The sequence below is a fragment of the Oryctolagus cuniculus genome, chromosome 6 (assembly GCF_051225735.1).
Source record: "Oryctolagus cuniculus isolate XC-2025 breed Fujian yellow rabbit chromosome 6, ASM5122573v1, whole genome shotgun sequence".
Classification (NCBI taxonomy): domain Eukaryota; kingdom Metazoa; phylum Chordata; class Mammalia; order Lagomorpha; family Leporidae; genus Oryctolagus; species Oryctolagus cuniculus.
The window spans coordinates 134,459,806-134,477,059 of record NC_142872.1 but is presented as its reverse complement, the minus strand read 5'-3'; positions in this window follow the sequence as shown (position 1 = coordinate 134,477,059).

Genomic DNA, 17,254 nt, shown 5'->3' with positions numbered 1-17,254 from the left:
GAATGGGAGAGGGAGCGGGAGATGGGAGGGTTGTGGGTGGGAGGGAAGTTATGGGGGGGAAAAGCCATTGTGATCCATAAGCTGTACTTTGGAAATTTATATTTATTAAATAAAAGTGAAAAAAGAGAAAAAAAGAGAATTAAAAAAATAAGTAAGAAAAGAAAATAAAAAAGGGTTCATAAATGAGGATCAAATGAAAGTATGTTCAACTACACTCATACTAAGTTTTAAAATAGTCACAAAGTCATTAGAACCATAGTAGTATTTAATTCTTAACAACTTGCCGAACATTTAAAACAAAGTTTGGCAAAACACTGTATTTGCAGCAAAATTGATGCACACAGGCATTTATTGCTTTTTAAAAAAAAATTTTAGCTCCTACATATAAGCGAAACCATGCAGTATTTGTGTTTCTATGTCTGATATTCTCCATATCCAACCATTTTGATGAAAATGATAGAATTTCAACCTTTTTAATAACTGAATAATACTCCATGGTATACCACATTTTCTTTATCCATTCATCTGATGATGCAAACTTTAATTGATTCTATCTTTTAGCTACTACAAACAGTGATCCTATAAACATGGTGGTGCAGGTATCTCTGAAACAATATGTTCATGTCTTTTGGGTACATACTCAGTAGTTGCTGAATCATATAACAGTATTTATCCAGTTTTTAATCTCCATACTGCTTTCAACAGTTGTTGCACTAAGTTACATTCCCACCAACAACATATAAGAGTTTTACTTTCTCCAAATCCTTGCCAGCATTTGTTGCTCTCTGTATTTTGGATAATAGCCATTCTGACAGAGGTCATGTGATACTTCATTGTGATACTGAATTGTGTTTCCCTGATGGACAGTGATATTGAGCATTGTTTAAAACATTATTGTCCATTCTTATTTATCCTTTTGAGAACTGTCTATTGAGGTCCATTGCCCATTTCTTTTTTTTTAAGACATTTATTTTTTGAAAGGCAGAGTTACAGAAAGACACACACACACACACACACAGAGAGAGAGAGAGAGAGAGAGAGAGAGAGAGAGGTCTTCTATCTGCTGATTCACTTCCCACACAACCACAATGGTCGGAGCTGGGCCAATCTGAAGCCAGGAGCCAGGATTTTCCTCCGGGTTTCCCACATGAGTGCAGAAGCCCAAGCATTTAGTCCATCTTCCACTTCTTTCCTAGGTGTATTAGCAGGGAGCTGGATTGGAAGAGGAGCAGCCAGGACTCGAACTGGTGCCCATATGGAATGCCAGTGTCACAGATGGTGGCTTTACTATGTCACAGCACCAGCCCCCATTGCCCATTTCTTAACTGGATTGGTTGTTTTTCTGTTGAGTTTTTTGAGTTGCTGATATATTATGGATATTAATCCTTTGTCAGATAGCTTGTAAATATTGCTTTCCATTCTGTTGAATGTGTCTTCACTTAATCATTCCCTCTGCTGCGCAAAAGCTTCTGAGTTTAATATGATCCCATTTGTTTAGTTTTGCTTTTGTTGCCTATGTTTTGAGGGGTCTTATCCAAGAAGTCATTACTTACACCCATGTCTTGAATTGTTTTCCCTACATTTTTTTCTAGCATTTTCATTGTCTCCAGTCTTAAATTTGAATTATCGATTCATCTTGAGTTGAATTTTTCTGTGGTGAGAAATAGGGACCTGATTTCATGATTTCATGTTCCACATATATACATCCCGTTTTTCCAGCAGCACTCATTAAAGAGATTGTCCTTTCTCCAGTGTATGCTCTGGACACTTTTGCCAAAAATCAGTTGGCTCTATGTAGGTGGATTAATTTCTGGGCTCTATATTCTGCTCTATTGATCTATGTGTCAATTCTTGTGCCAGTACCATCCAATTCTAATTACTATAACTCTGTGGTATGCTTTGAAAACAGGTATTGTGATGCTTTGATGATGTCTTGATATTTTAGTTTTTCTCTTTCTTTTTTTTATTTTTTATTTATTTATTTTTTAATTTTTTGACAGAAAGAGTAGATAGTGAGAGAGAGAGACAGTGAGAAAGGTCTTCCTTTGCCGTTGGTTCACCCTCCAATGGCCACCATGGCTGGCATTCTGCACCCGGCGCACTGCGCTGATCCGAAGGCAGGAGCCAGGTGCTTCTCCTGGTCTCCCATGGGGTGCAGGGCCCAAGCACTTGGGCCATCCTCCACTGCCTTCCCTGGCCACAGCAGAGAGCTGGTCTGGAAGAGGGGCAATTGGGAAAGAATCCAGCACCCCGACCGGGACTAGAACCCGGTGTGCTGGTGCCGCTAGGTGGAGGATTAGCCTATTGAGTCACGGCACCAGCCAGTTTTTCTATCTTCATCTTTTTTTCCCCTCAGGATCACCTTGGCTATTCTGGGTTTCTTGTGATTCCATATGAACTTTAGGATTTTTTTTTAGATCATACGTTATAATCAAGTAGAATATTTCACATATGAAAGAGTGGTTCAACATTCACAAATCAATAAACAGCATAAATTACATCAACAGAATACAGAACAAAATCATATGATCATCTAAATAGATATGGAGAGCACACTTGATCATATTCAACACCCCTTCATGATAATAACCCATCACAAATAAGGCATGGAAACAAAATCCTATATCACAATCAATGGAGAAAAGCTAAAAGCATTTCCCCTTCAGATCTGGAAAAAGGCAAAGATGTCCAGTTTCACCACTCTTAATATAGTACTAGAAATATTAGCAACTGCAATTAGGGAAGAGAAACAAATTACGGGTAACAAAATTGGAAAGTCAAAATATCCAGGTTTGCTTTGCAGATGACATGATGCTGTACGTGGAAAAACCTAAACAGTGCCGGCGCTGTGGCTCACTAGGCTAATCCTCCGACTGTGGCGCCGGCATCCCGGGTTCTAGTCCTGGTTGGGGCGCCAGTCCTGTCCCGGTTGCTCCTCTTCCATTCCAGCTCTCTGCTGGGCCCTGGGAAGGCAGTGGAGGATGGCCCAAGTGCTTGGACCCTGCACCCACATGGGAAACCAGGAGGAGGAACCTGGCTCCTGGCTTTGGATTGGCGCAGAGTGCCGGCTGTGGCAGCCATTTGGGGGGTGAACCAACAGAAGGAAGACCTCTCTCTCTGTCTCTCTCTCTCACTGTGTAACTCTACCTGTCAAAAAAAAAAAAAAAAAAAGAACTGATAAACATGTCTTTCAAGATGGCAGAAAAGGGAGGGCGCTTTAGCTCTGGGCTAGGGGAAGATAGTCAAAAAAAAAAGAAAATAGTGGAAAAAGTACAATCTCAGGGAAGACTTAGAGAGAAAACTGCAGCAGAAACTCCACAGAAGGAAGCAGGATACTGTGGCTCTATGTGGAGGGTGTGGATGCACAGCATGAGCATGGACATCACACAGTACACCACACAGGACACCAGCAGCCAAGAGCCTCAGCAATAGCTTTGGAGAATAAGGTGAGACCAGACTACAGCAGCCCAAGCCACTGGCAATACAGCTGTTGGGAGAACCTAGCATTTGTCCAGCCTGGAGCCCTGTGGGGGACAGGGAACCTGCTAATCCAGAGAGAAAAAAGGGGCATGTTTCTCTTTCCCTATTCCCCAAAGAGTGGTACCCTGCAAATGGCTGAGAGAGGGCGAGCACCATTTTTGATATATGCTATAGCTGTGGTGGAATGAGAAGGCCACGCCAAGATTGCTGCTGGCAAGCCAGCCTCAGCTACTCAGGAATGGCTTCGGAAACCACCTGGCAATGGAGCCTGCCTGGCAACAGGCTGTGACTGGTTAGGTTATAAACTTCCCCTTGACTGGATTGGCTGCCTTGGCTATATAAGCTGCTGTACCAAATGAAATAAACGAGTCTGCGAGCTGCTCACCTCTGGCCCACTTTCACCCGACTCCCGGGGTCTGTGTGGTGACTCCATGCCTCTTGCCCCCATCATGCTGCTCCTCTCAGAATGAATCCACAGCAACATGCCAGATTGTGTCCACGTGCCCAGCATCAGCTGAGAGGACACACCTGAGTCTGGCTGGGAGGACTGACAGGGGGCTGGGCACCCACGTAAGATGTGAGTGCCTCCAACCTCCAAAAAATTACAGGCTTTGGGGCTGTAATTGCCTACGCAGAGCTCCTACATGTTGCTGGCCATAGGAACATCCCCACCTCTCTGTGGACAAAATGGACTGGCAAGGTGGAGTGGATCTTTGGCATCTATGTGGAAGGTTTGTGTGCTGAGACTGTAGAAATGGCAGGAGAGCACAGGGTACGGCTGGTTTTTTGGGCAGTCACTGTGGAGGGTTCTTCAGGCTCAGGGCTCCCCGATTGCCTAAGATGGGTCATTGCAGTGGGATCCATGCTCAAACTGAGGACTGCATGGAACCTTTGTGTGGTTCTTGTGGCAGCACATATGAATAATGCTGCCATGGGGGCTGGGGTACTGATCACCTGGGAAGAAATGCAGTGAGAGTGAGATTATAACAGAGCTGATCAAACCCTCCCTTCTGATAAAAAATAAAAAAGAGATACACCATGCCCAACTAGGGTGTCACCATGGATACTCCCCCCACCCTGGAGCACTGAATAGAGCTCCCTGGCCACACCTAGCAAATGCCTCTTGGTATTCACTGAAAGAGCAGATACTCCACTAAGACTGAGGAGGCATACTCCACAGACAAAAGCCAATAGAGAGGGAAAACCCAACAAGTATATCAACAAATGCCCAAAAGTAAATGTAGAAATTCAGGAAAAATGAATAAGGAAGACAATATGACACCCACAAAAGAACACAATAACAGTTCAATACTATAATGTGAAGATGAAGAGATTAATGAAATGCTTGAAATGGAATTCAAAATATTAATCACAGGATTACTCAGAAGCAATCAGAAGCAAATCCATGAATTAAAGAAATCTATACATGACACAAATTAAAATGTTTCCTGTGAAATTAATATATTTAAAGAGAAATCAAAATGAAATATTGGAAATGAAGAATTCAATAGATCAAATTAAAAATGTGGTGGAAAGCCTTAACAACAGACTTGGTGAGAGAGAAGAGAGAATATCCAATGTAGGAGACAAATCTCTGGAAATTTTATAGTTAGACCAAAAAAAGATGAAATTTTCTATAAACATTAAAAATAGTGTTAGAGGTTCATAGGATACTATCAAACAACCCAACATATGGGTCATAGGAGTGAGTTACCCAACATATGGGTCGTGGAAAAATAAAATGCATTAGAAGGTCTTTTTAGTAAAATAATTACAGAAAACTTCCCTAATTTGGAGAAACAGACATTGAAATATAGGAAGCACATAGAACTTAAAATAGACACAACCAGAAAAGATCTTCACCGTGACACAATGTAGTCAAACTATTCACAGTAAACATAAAGAAAAGATTCTAAAATATGCATGAGAAAAACATCAAGATTACTTTCAGAGGATCTTCAATTAGACTCATAATGGACTTCTCATTAGAAACCCTACAGGCTAGAAGAGAACAGCAAGATATATTCCAAGTCTTAAGGGGGAAAAAAACTGTCAACCCAGAATATTGTACCCTACAAAGCTCTCATTTATTAATAAAGGTGAAATAAATATCTACCACAACAAACAAAAATTGAAAGAATTTGTCTTCACTCATCCAGCCTTACAAAAGTTGCTTAGAGATGTGCTACACACAGAAACACAGTTATCACTATGAAAGAATTTAAAGGCAGAAAATCTCCCAGTAAAGTACAAAGGAAATCCAAAGTAAACAATAGGAATATTTATGGAAAAACAGCAGGGGCAACTCCTTAATTATCAACAGTAACCTTGAATGAAAATGGCCTCAACTCCCCAGTCAAATGATACAGATGGGCTGAATGGATTGAAAAACAAGACCCATTTATTTGATTCCTACAAGAAACACATCTCACCAACAAAGGTACACACAGGCTTACAATAAAAATATGGAAAAACATATTCCATGATAATGGACATCAAAAAAGAGCTGGTATAAACATCCTAACGTCTGATAGTCAAAATATACTCTTACACAAAAACTGTTAAAAGCAACAAATAAGTGCACTATGTAATGTGAAAGGGATCACTGCAACAGGAAGATGTAACTATAATAAACATATGCACCCAGTTACATGGCACATGGCTTTAAAAGAAATGATAATGGAACTAAAGGGAGATATAGACAAATACAATATTAATGGAGGACTTCAACACCCTACTTTCAGCAGAATCAGCAAAAAAACAACAGAGTTAATTAGGCCTAACTAGTAGCTACAGAATTTTTCATCGCACAGTTGCAGAATACACATTCTTCTCATCAGTGCATGGAACTTTCTCTAGGATAGACCACATGCTAGACAATAAAACATGTTTCAGCAAGTTCAAAAAAAATCAAAATCATATCATGCATATTCTTTGACTACAATGGAATGAAGCTGGAAATCAGCAACTCAAGAATCTCTAGAACATATGCAAGCACATGAAGACTGAACAACACTCTCCTGAATAAAAAGTCAGTCATGGCAGAAATCAAAAAATAAATTATAACATTTCTATAAACTAATAAAAGTGACAATACAACATATCAAAATTTATGGGATACATCAAAAGAAGTGTTAAGAGAGAAGTTTATAGCAATTGATGCCTATATCAAGAAATTGGAAAGGCATCAAATAAATGAGGTATAAATGCATCTCAAGAACCTAGAAAAACAACAACAAATCAAACCCAAATTATTAGGAGGAAAGAAATAATTAAAGCTAGAGTGGAAATAAACAAAATTGAAATCAAAATAAACAATACAAAAGATCAGTGAAATGAAGAGCTGGTTTTTTAAAAAAATAAACAAAATTGATACACCACTGCTCAACTAACCAAAAAAAAAGAGGGAGAAGATCCAAATCAATATAATCAGAGATAAAAAAGGAAATGTAACAACAGATACCACAGAAATAAAAATCATCATCAGGAATTACTACAACGAGCTGTATGTTAACAAATTGGGAAACTTTTGAAGAAATGGATAGATTCCTGGGCACATGCAACCCACAAATCTTGAGCCAGGAAAACAAAGAAAACTTAAAGAGACCAATAACCAAGACGGAGTTTGAATCATCAACACAGACTCTCACAACAAAGAAAAGTCTAGGCTTCACTGCTGAATTCTACCAGATATTTAAAGAAGAATGAATTCCAATTCTTCTCAAGCTATTCAAAACAATTGAAAGAGAGGCAATCCTCCCAAACTCTTTCTATAAATCCAGCATCGTCTTAATTCTAGACCAGAAGAAGATACAACAAAGAGAATGATAAACCAATTCCCCTGATGAACATAGGTGCAAAAATACTCAACAACATATTAGCCAATCAAATCCAACAACACATCAGAAAGATCATTCACCCAGACCAAGTGGGATTTATCCCTTGTATGCAGGGATGTATTAACATTTGCAAATCAATCAATGTAATACATCACATTGATAAACTAAAGCATCTGAATAGAAGAATGATTATCTGAACAGATGCAGAGAAAGCATTTGATAAAATATAACATCATTTTCATGATGAAAACCTTAAGAAAATTGGGTATAGAAGGAACACTCCTCAACAAAATCAAGGCAATTTATGACAAACCCACAGCCAGCATTCTATTGAACGGGAAGCCTTCCAGCTAAGATCCAGAACCAAACCAGGATTCACCCTCTCAACATTACTATTCAACATAGTCCTGGAAGTTTTAGCTAGAGCCATTCTACAAGAAAAAGAAATCAAAAGGACATAAATTGGAAAGTAAGAATCCAAACCATCCCTAATTTCAGATAACAGATTCTATGTTTAGGGGATCCAAAAGACTCCACTGAGAGAACACTGGAACTCATAAAAGATTTTGGTAAAATGGCAGGATATAAAATTAACACACATGGCCGGCACCACGGCTCACTAGGCTAATCCTCCGCCTGTGGCACCGGCATACCAGGTTCTAGTCCCGGTTGGGGCACCAGATTCTGTCCCGGTTGCTCCTCTTCCAGTCCAGCTCTCTGCTCTGCCCCAGGAGAGCAGTGGAGGATGGCCCAAGTCCTTGGGCCCTGCACCCACATGGGAGACCAGCAGGAAGCACCTGGCTCCTGGCTTCGGATCAGCATGGTGTGCCAGCCACAGCGGCCATTGTGGGGTGAACCAACGGAAGGAAGACCTTTCTCTGTCTCTAGCTCTCACTGTCCACTCTCCCTGTCAAAAAAATAAATAAATAAAATTAACACAAAAAAATAAATAGCTTTCATATACACAGACAATGCCATGGCTGAGAAAAACTTCAAAGAATGCTATAACTAGTACTCAAACAGTATTTTTCAGTTTATGTTTCTGTGTGGGAGCAAACTTTTGAAATCTTTACTCAGGCTGGCGCCGCGGCTCACTAGGCTAATCCTCCGCCTTGCGGCGCCGGCACACCAGGTTCTAGTCCCTGTCGGGGCGCCGGATTCTGTCCCGGTTGCCCCTCTTCCAGGCCAGCTCTCTGCTGTGGCCTGGGAGTGCAGTGGAGGATGGCCCAAGTGCTTGGGCCCTGCACCCCATGGGAGACCAGGATAAGCACCTGGCTCCTGCCATCGGATCAGCGCGGTGCACCGGCCGCAGCGTGCAGGCCGCGGCGGCCATTGGAGGGTGAACCAACGGCAAAGGAAGACCTTTCTCTCTGTCTCTCTCTCTCACTATCCACTCCACCTGTCAAAAAAAAAAATCTTTACTTAATGTATGCTAAACTGATCTTCCGTATATAAAGAGAATCGAAAATGAATCTTGATGTGAATAGAAGGGGAGAGGGAGTGGGAAAGGGGAGGGTTGCGGGTGGGAGGGACATTATGGGGGGCAAGCCATTGTAATCCATAAGCTGTACTTTTGAAATTTATATTCATTAAATAAAAGCTAAAAAAAAAAAAGAACTTCAAAGATCAATCCCATTGACAATAACTACAAAAACAAGTAAATACCTTGGAATAAATTTAATCAAGGATGTCAAAGATCTCTACAATGATAAAAACATTAAAGAAAGAAATAGAAGAAGACACAGAAAAAATGGAAAATCTTCCATGTTCATGGATTGGAAGAATCAATATCATCAAAATGTCCACACTACCAAAAGCAATCTACAGATTCGATGCAATTCTAATCAAAATACCCATGATATTCTTCTCAGATCTAGAAAAAAACTATGCTAAAATTCATATGGAAATGCAGGAGAGCCTGAATAGCTAAAGCAATGTTACACAACAAAAACAAAGCCAGAGGCATCATAAACCTAGATTTCATGACAAACTGGCCAGCACCGCGGCTCAATAGGCTAATCCTCCACCTAGCGGTGCGGGCACACCAGGTTCTAGTCCCGGTCGGGGCGCTGGATTCTTTCCCGGTTGCCCCTCTTCCAGGCCAGCTCTCTGCTGTGGCCCAGGAGTGCAGTGGAGGATGGCCCAAGTGCTTGGGCCCTGCACCCCATGGGAGACCAGGAGAAGCACCTGGCTCCTGCCTTCGGATCAGCGCGGTGCGCTGGCCACAGCGTGCCAGCCATGGCGGCCATTGGAGGGTGAACCAATGGCAAAGGAAGACCTTTCTCTCTGTCTCTCTCTCTCTCACTATCCACTCTGCCTGTCAAAAAAAAAAAAAAAAGACATACTACATGGAAGTTGTAGACAAAACCACCCGGTACTGGCACAAAAATAGACATCTAGACTAATGGAACAGAATATAAATCCAGAAATCAATCCATGGACACTGAGAGACTATGATTTTGGACTTCTCTTCTGTTGACTATTGAGGAAGAGTTTTTTTTTTTCTTTCTCATATTATTTGTTGAAGTCTTTATTTACTGTAGGGTTAATCTTATGTGTATAAAGTTAATTGAAATATATTTATTATATATTTATATATTTATGTATATATATGTATATTTATATATTTATGTATATAAAGTTAATATAAAGTTAATACAAATATATATTTGTAAAAATAAAAAATGGGAATAGGAGAGGCAGGAAAAAGAAGGGTGGGAATGTGGGAGGGAGGAAGTGTGGGGAGAATCACTATGTTCCTAAATTTGTATGTATGAAATTCATGAAGTTTGTATATCTTAAATAAAATGTTCCTAGATAAAAAAAATAAAAATAAAAATGAAAACCTGATAAACCAATTCAGTAAATGCACAGGTTAAAAAATCAACATACAAAAAAAAAGTAGCCTTTTCATATGCCAATAATGAACTTGCTAAAAAACAAGAAAGAAAGCCCATTCACAATAGCCACAGGAAACACAAATATTTAGGAATAAATTTAACCAAAGAAATTGAGGATTATCCTATAAGAGCACCAGTTCAAGTCCCAGCTTTCCCACTTCCAATCCAGCTCCTACTAAGAGAAGGAGCAGAGGTTGGCCCAAGGTTTGAGCCTCTGCCACCCACGTGGGAGACGCATATGGAGTACATGGCTCTTGGCTTTCGCTTGGCCCAGGCCTGTACATTTTATCCTTTCAGGGAGTGAACAAGCTGACGGAAGACTGATCTGTATGTCTGTGTGTGTGTGCATGCCAACAGTGGTAGAGAGCTACTGAGTAGAGGCTGTGTTTGTATTAGTTGATCATGGCTGATCATGGCTAATCATGGACAAAACACAGTAGCCAAGCCAAATTTTCCTTTCTTTTCTTTCCCATTCCACTCTGGGGAGGGTTGGGTACCCAAGATCAAAGCACTCTTACTTCTTTTACTCAGCCACTTTTGCAGGATGTTCTGTCATGTCCTCAATTTTCAGATCTTTTAAGCCTTTTGTTCTTCAGGACAAGTTGTCCCCAAGGAGAAGTAACTTAATTAAAGCCAGTGCCAGATAACAACTATATAATCCAGATGTATCTGCTGCCTAAAATATGGAAAATAAAGTCTGCTTTTCCTCCTTGTAAGTGCCATCTTTCTCAAAACTTGTGGAATCCCCTTAAAGACTCTTGTACCATATCATATTTGATGATAGGTAGGGCCATTCTCACACCAGTAGGGCTCTCGAGTACTGAATCCAAGGACAAGCAGCCCGGGGGAAGCCAGTTGCTTCATTCCCAGACAACTCAGGGCTCCTTGTGCAGGGTAGCTCACTTCCACTTAAACCCTTCTCAGACTGATAGAAGTTTTGATGAAAAAAGAAGTCTTTCATATTACCACAGTGTTCTCATAACATATATTTGCTTACTCAAATGGAGACGTGGGCCTTTTCCATGGTGGTTTCAACTCTACAGAGAATGGTCAGCAGCCACTTTCTTTCATTGAGAATATACAAAAATTAATCTCTGGTAGGAATTTGTTTCAATGACAATATACAAGGCTGGCATTGTGGCACAGTAGGTTAAGCCACCACCTGCAATGCCAGAATCCCATATAGGTTCCAGTTCAAGTCCCAGCTGCTCCACTTCCAATCCAGCTCCCTGTAATGTGCTTGGGACAGCAGCGGAAAGTGGACCAAGTGCTTGGTCCCTTGCACCCACGTTGGGAGACCTGGAGGAAGCTCCTGTCTCCTGGCTTCAGCCTGGCCCAGGCTCAGCCCTTGAGGCCAATGGGGAATGAACCAGCTTATGGTAGACCTCTCTCTCTCTCTCTCTCTCTGTCCCCCTCCATTTTTCAAATAAGTAAATATTTTTTTGAAAAACTACAATATACATGAAAGGACTCCATAGACTTTAAAGAATGCCTAGGTTTGAATTCTGGTTTTAACGCAGCAGCCTGTTAATTTACACCCAGGGAAGTAGTAGTGATGGCTCAACAACTTGGATTCTTGCCACTCATTCGGAGATTCATATTGAGTTCCAGAATCTGCACTTCAATGTGGCCCAGACTAGCTGTTGTAAGCATCTAGGGAGAGAACCAGCAGATGATATCTGTCTCCCCTTGTCTCCCTGCCTTTCAAATAAATGACAATAAGTAAATATTTCTTTTTTTAAGGGGGGGAGATGATTTTAAAACAAATGATGGTAGGTTTTATCTTTTGTCAGACAATGAGGGATGCAAATCACAAAAATTAGCTTCTCTGTGCATTTGAAACAAGTCTCTGCTTTTATGAGTTTACAATCTAATCAGAAAAATGATATAAACTTCATTAAAGTATTCAAGAACAATCCAAGATGACATTCAACCAGAAGAAATTCAACCAACAGAAATTCAAAGTGGTAAACAAATTCTGTCAAGGTCACAGGCTGGAGGGATCAAAGTAAACTTCATGTAAAAGAATGAGAGCTGCGAACTGGTTTTTAATGAATAAGATCCAGATAAACAGAAGGTAGTTTAAAAACCCGTCTAAGTGCAGAGAGATAGGAAAGTTAAAAATAAACCCAATCTTGGTGAGGTAAATGAGAATTGTCTAAACTAGAGGTGTGTTTAAGGGAAAGGCAGGAAATGGAGTTTGATAAATTTGAAGGTTTCTTCAACACCTTAAAAATCAGCAAAGTATTGGAGATGTGGGAGATACTGGATCTTACTGAAGGCTTCAGAACAGAGGAGAAACCAAAAGGAAACACTGTTTTGGGAAAAGCATAACTGTATGAGATGCAGAAAGGATGATGGGGAGAAAAGTCAGCAGCACCAGCTAGGACAAGATTATTGTTTACCAAGTAAAGAGACTGGGAGAGCATCAGAAGCAGAAAAAAAATCCTGTCAGGGAAGAAGTAGTCATTTTGGGATTTTGTTATTGGTTTTCAAATTGCATTGAAATTTGAGGTGTACATCAGAAATTTTTATTTTTATAAGAATTATTTATTTTGAAAATCAAGAGTTACAGAGAGAGAGGGAGAGACAGAGAAAGAACAAGAAGAATTTCTCTGGTGCCAGCCATGTTTCTCACCCTTCAACAGTTAAGATTTTCACAATTGTGTCATAATGGGTCATAAAGAAAGACATAAAAATTCCATTGTTTCTTGAGGGAAAGAATGAGCAAAAAAATGGTGTTAAAAAGTCTATGATTATTACAGTAACCCTCTGAGTGATAAAAACCAGTTTTCACAGAGAGATGACAGATTTTTCACAGAAACACCCAAGCTCATGGTTTTTATTTCATGCAAGTCATAAATGTGTGATTTTATTACTCATGGAGAAGGGAATTGCTGCCTAATGGGACTATTATTTGAGCACTCTTCTTCTGAGTATGGAATCATTAACTCAGTATATTCTGGGACCAGGGTACTTGAGTTAGAAGAAGGCAGGGAGGGAGGGAAGTTGGAATGCACCAACCACAAATTCTACTCAGGTAAACTCGAAGAACACATTTTTCTGTTTTCATCAGAGAATCATTTTAGAAGCGAGAGTGAACTTGACCCAGCTCTCTCATTTTGTCAGTGAGGGAATTCAGGTGCAGGGACTCCCACTTTGGGCTAGTCAGTTTCTTAGAAATCACACAGCAAGGAAATGACACCACCAGGAGGCAAATTTAGGTCTTTTCCATGAGCAGAAGTGACCATTCTTTCCCTTCATCTTAATACACTTTAGAACTTCAGTTAATACTTACCAAAGAGCAAGTGAATTCCAACTCCCCCAGTAGAGTGGACCTTTATATCCTGAAGTTCTGCGTTTCTAGATGCAACCAGTCACAGATCAAAGATATTGAACAAAAACATACATCTGTATTCAACATGTACAGGTTTTTTGGTCATTATTTCCTAAACAACACATTGTAACAATTGTTTGCATAGTGCTTACATAGGATTATATAGTATAAGTCATCTAGAGATGACTTATTGTGTATGTGAAGAACTATGTAGGTTATATGTACATCATATTATATGCATAAGTGACATGAGCATCTTGGAGTTTTGGTACTTGTAGGGGTCCTAAAAACAATTTTATGTGGGTAGTGAGGGATCATTGTTGATTTTCTACTCTATATGGCTCCTGAAATTCTCCTTTCTTTCTTCTTTTTTGTTTTGTAGGTAATTTTTACTTGACCATATTCTTAAAATAGTGGCTAGGGCTTTTAAAGAAATTATATTTTTATTACTTCATCTACTTTAAAAAGTCTTAACTTTGCTGTATTATTAAAATGACAAGAATATAAACTATCATTGATAAAAATATGAAAAAATAAGATATATGAAGTCAACCATTAATAATTTCTAATAAGAACACTTAACTTCTTTCCAATTTTCAAGTATGCAATACTCTATTGCCTGCTTTTTTTTAGGATTTAGTTATTCATTTGAAAGCCAGAGTTACAGAGAAAAGACAGAGAGATGGAGATTCTACATTGACTTGTTCACTCTCCCAGATGGTTGCAATGGTTGGGGCAGGGCCCAAGATGAAGCTAGGAGCAGCAACTCTATCTGGGTGTCCCAACATAAGCAGCAGGGACACAAGCCTTAGGGCCATCTTTCTCTGCTTTCCCAGGCACATTTGCAGGAAGCTGAATTAGAAGTGAGACATCCAGTCTCAAACCAGTGCTCATATATAAAATCCTGGCATCACAGGCTGTGACTTTAACCCACAGTGCCACAAAGCTGGCCCCTGCCTCTTATTTCTTAAAGATAGCATTTTCTCTATCCTACCCCACTCTCTAGGTGCTGCTCTCCTCCTGCCTCCTTCTCTGCATACTTCATGAGAAAAAATAATTCATGCTTATCACAGATATGCCATGTTCTCTCACTCCCCTATGCTACTGTGTAGGTTATACCCAATATCTGGGTTGTCCTCTCTTTTCTCTCCACCTCTATTCACCTGGCTAGCAGAATATATCACATTGAGTTCAGGCATCATTAATAGGAAGAAGCCTTTCATAGCTGCTCTAATCTCCAAGTTGAGATAACGCATTATTAGTTCTCATAGCAACACTGGGTTACTCAGCATTGAAGAAACTCCAGTACAGTCATCTATACTCACCTGAGTTCCACTCTAAACCATAAACCCCATGAGGCCAGGAAACAAATCTTATCTGACACTGAAGCTCCAATGTCAACGGAGTATAACAACTTATTTATAGTAAGGTTTTATAAATGTCTGACACATAAAAGACAGGATGAGTATGTTACTAATTAGTTTAATATAACTGTCTACACCCTCTATGGCTTCTATAAGTGAAAACAAAAACAGAAATAGTTACTGTCTTCTGAGTTTGATTTACATAAATGAAGAAAACAGAAGAGAGAAGGTATATCAAGAGCAAGATTCATAGTCTCCCCTTCCATTAATCTCATATCAATATGGGTTTCCACCTACTTGTGTTCGGTCCTTTCAGTATGCTTTTATTCCCACTTATTTAAAAATCCTTGGAAATTAAAGGAAGGGAAGGTTCAAAGATCCTGCTTCTCCCAAGTGATCTAACAAGATCAAACCAGACACAAATCAGCTACTCCCCTATGATGCCTTTCCTGGCTTGGAGGCTCTGTGCATATCTTAGCAGGCCAGAGAGGCCTAGCTTCTTTCACATACTACTGCATACATCAGCGACACACTCCCCAGTTCCAATTTAGTACATATTTTATTTTGTGAGTTAGATTCTGTTCTCACCTCATTTTAGAAACAGAGAAATTAGAGTTAAGAGGTTAAGTGTCTTTCACCAGGCTTAAAAATGGCTAAGTTAGATTTTAAGGACTGGTGGAGAATTCTTGGCCACTTCATTTAGCTATACTTCCAGGGCTACTGCTTTTTCCTTTGATGCTGTGGCTGGGGAGGGAACTAACCCAGAAGATGAAACCCAAAGCCAAAAGTGATGAGATCTTGATGTTCTAAGTTCTTTCCGGGGCACCATTCTCCTGTGGATGGTGGGTCCCTGACTATCACAATCACTCTTCATATCTAAATGCACTATTATTTAGCCTTTTGTCTACAGCCTTTATTCAAGGGACAAATCAGAAGTGTGGCGGAAAGACGGCAGTTACAAGGATTCCTCACTCTATTTAAAATACAGTAGTTCTGCAACAGGCTCGTTTCTATAAATCTAAAAATTGAATTTGCAAGTTACACTGGTTTTTATAAAATATAAATATTTTGAGTTAGTTTTACATACTGGAAATGGAAATGATAACAAAACAGAGTAAGAGGATTTGCATATTAAAGATGTTTTTAAGTCTCCATAGAATGACTTCTGGCCAGTCTAAGATTGCCTAATACTGATAAGCAATGACCATTAAGAAATCATTTATAGATTTTTTGGTGAGTGTTCTGAGATACTAATGGGTTTCAGAATTACTTGGGAATCTTCCTGAGGTCAAGGAAGGAAATAAAGAATGAAGTGATAATAAAATGTATGAAGTGACTAATGGACAGGTTGTATATATATACATAGGTTACAGCAAAAAAGAAAAAAAAACTAAATTTTTACAGCACAAATTTAAACAAATGGAAATCTCACTTCCATATCTTTTCCTTTTCACTTAAGAGGCAAGAAGGATGATAACACTGCATATAGTCAGCTTCCATAAGAGACTGTCATCTCATGTCCCGTCATCAGGCCATCAGCCCAAACCTCCTTAACAGCCACTCCCACCGTCATATGCCAAAACAAAAGCAGTGGGGAGATGAAACCACATTTTATGGGGCAGCAAAAAAAAAAAAAAAAAATGGCTTGTCATATAACACAAACAAATAGCTAACTCAAACACAGTTTCCACATGGCAAAAATATGTTTCATGCTGAAAGCAGCCCATTGAGGGTCAAGTAGTTCTCTTGCCTTTACTACATGTGTAAATCAACATCATCATCATAAATCAAATAAAATTTTGAATGCTAAGAGGGAAACTCAGAGCAGGATTTTATTTTAAGACAAAATATCACTCTTTTTTTCTCTAAAATACAAAAATGTTTTATAGAAAATAAATTTGCTAGAAATAATGTAATGATGTAAATAATGCAAAAAATGGGTAAAATAGAAACAATAGATTAAGGGTGAGTTGTTTTAGAAGAATTTTGCCTTGAGTCATCAGGAAAGTGAAGGACAAAGGTTGAATGGGAAGATGAATTGCTATGAAATAGAAGCAATCCCGGGGACTGATGTTGTGATGTAGTAGGTAAACCTGCAGCCTACAATGTCAGCATTTCATGTGGGTGCCAGTGCAAGTCCTAGCTGCTCTACTTCCAATCCAGCTCCCTGATAATGGCCTCACAAAAGCCATAGAAGATGGCTCAAGTGTTTGGGTTCCCTGTGGCAGACCTGGATGTAGCTCCTGGCTCCTGCTTTCAGCTTTGCCAAGCGCTGGTCATTATGGCCATCTGAAGACTGAACCAAAGGATAGAAGATTCCCCTCTGTCTCTCCC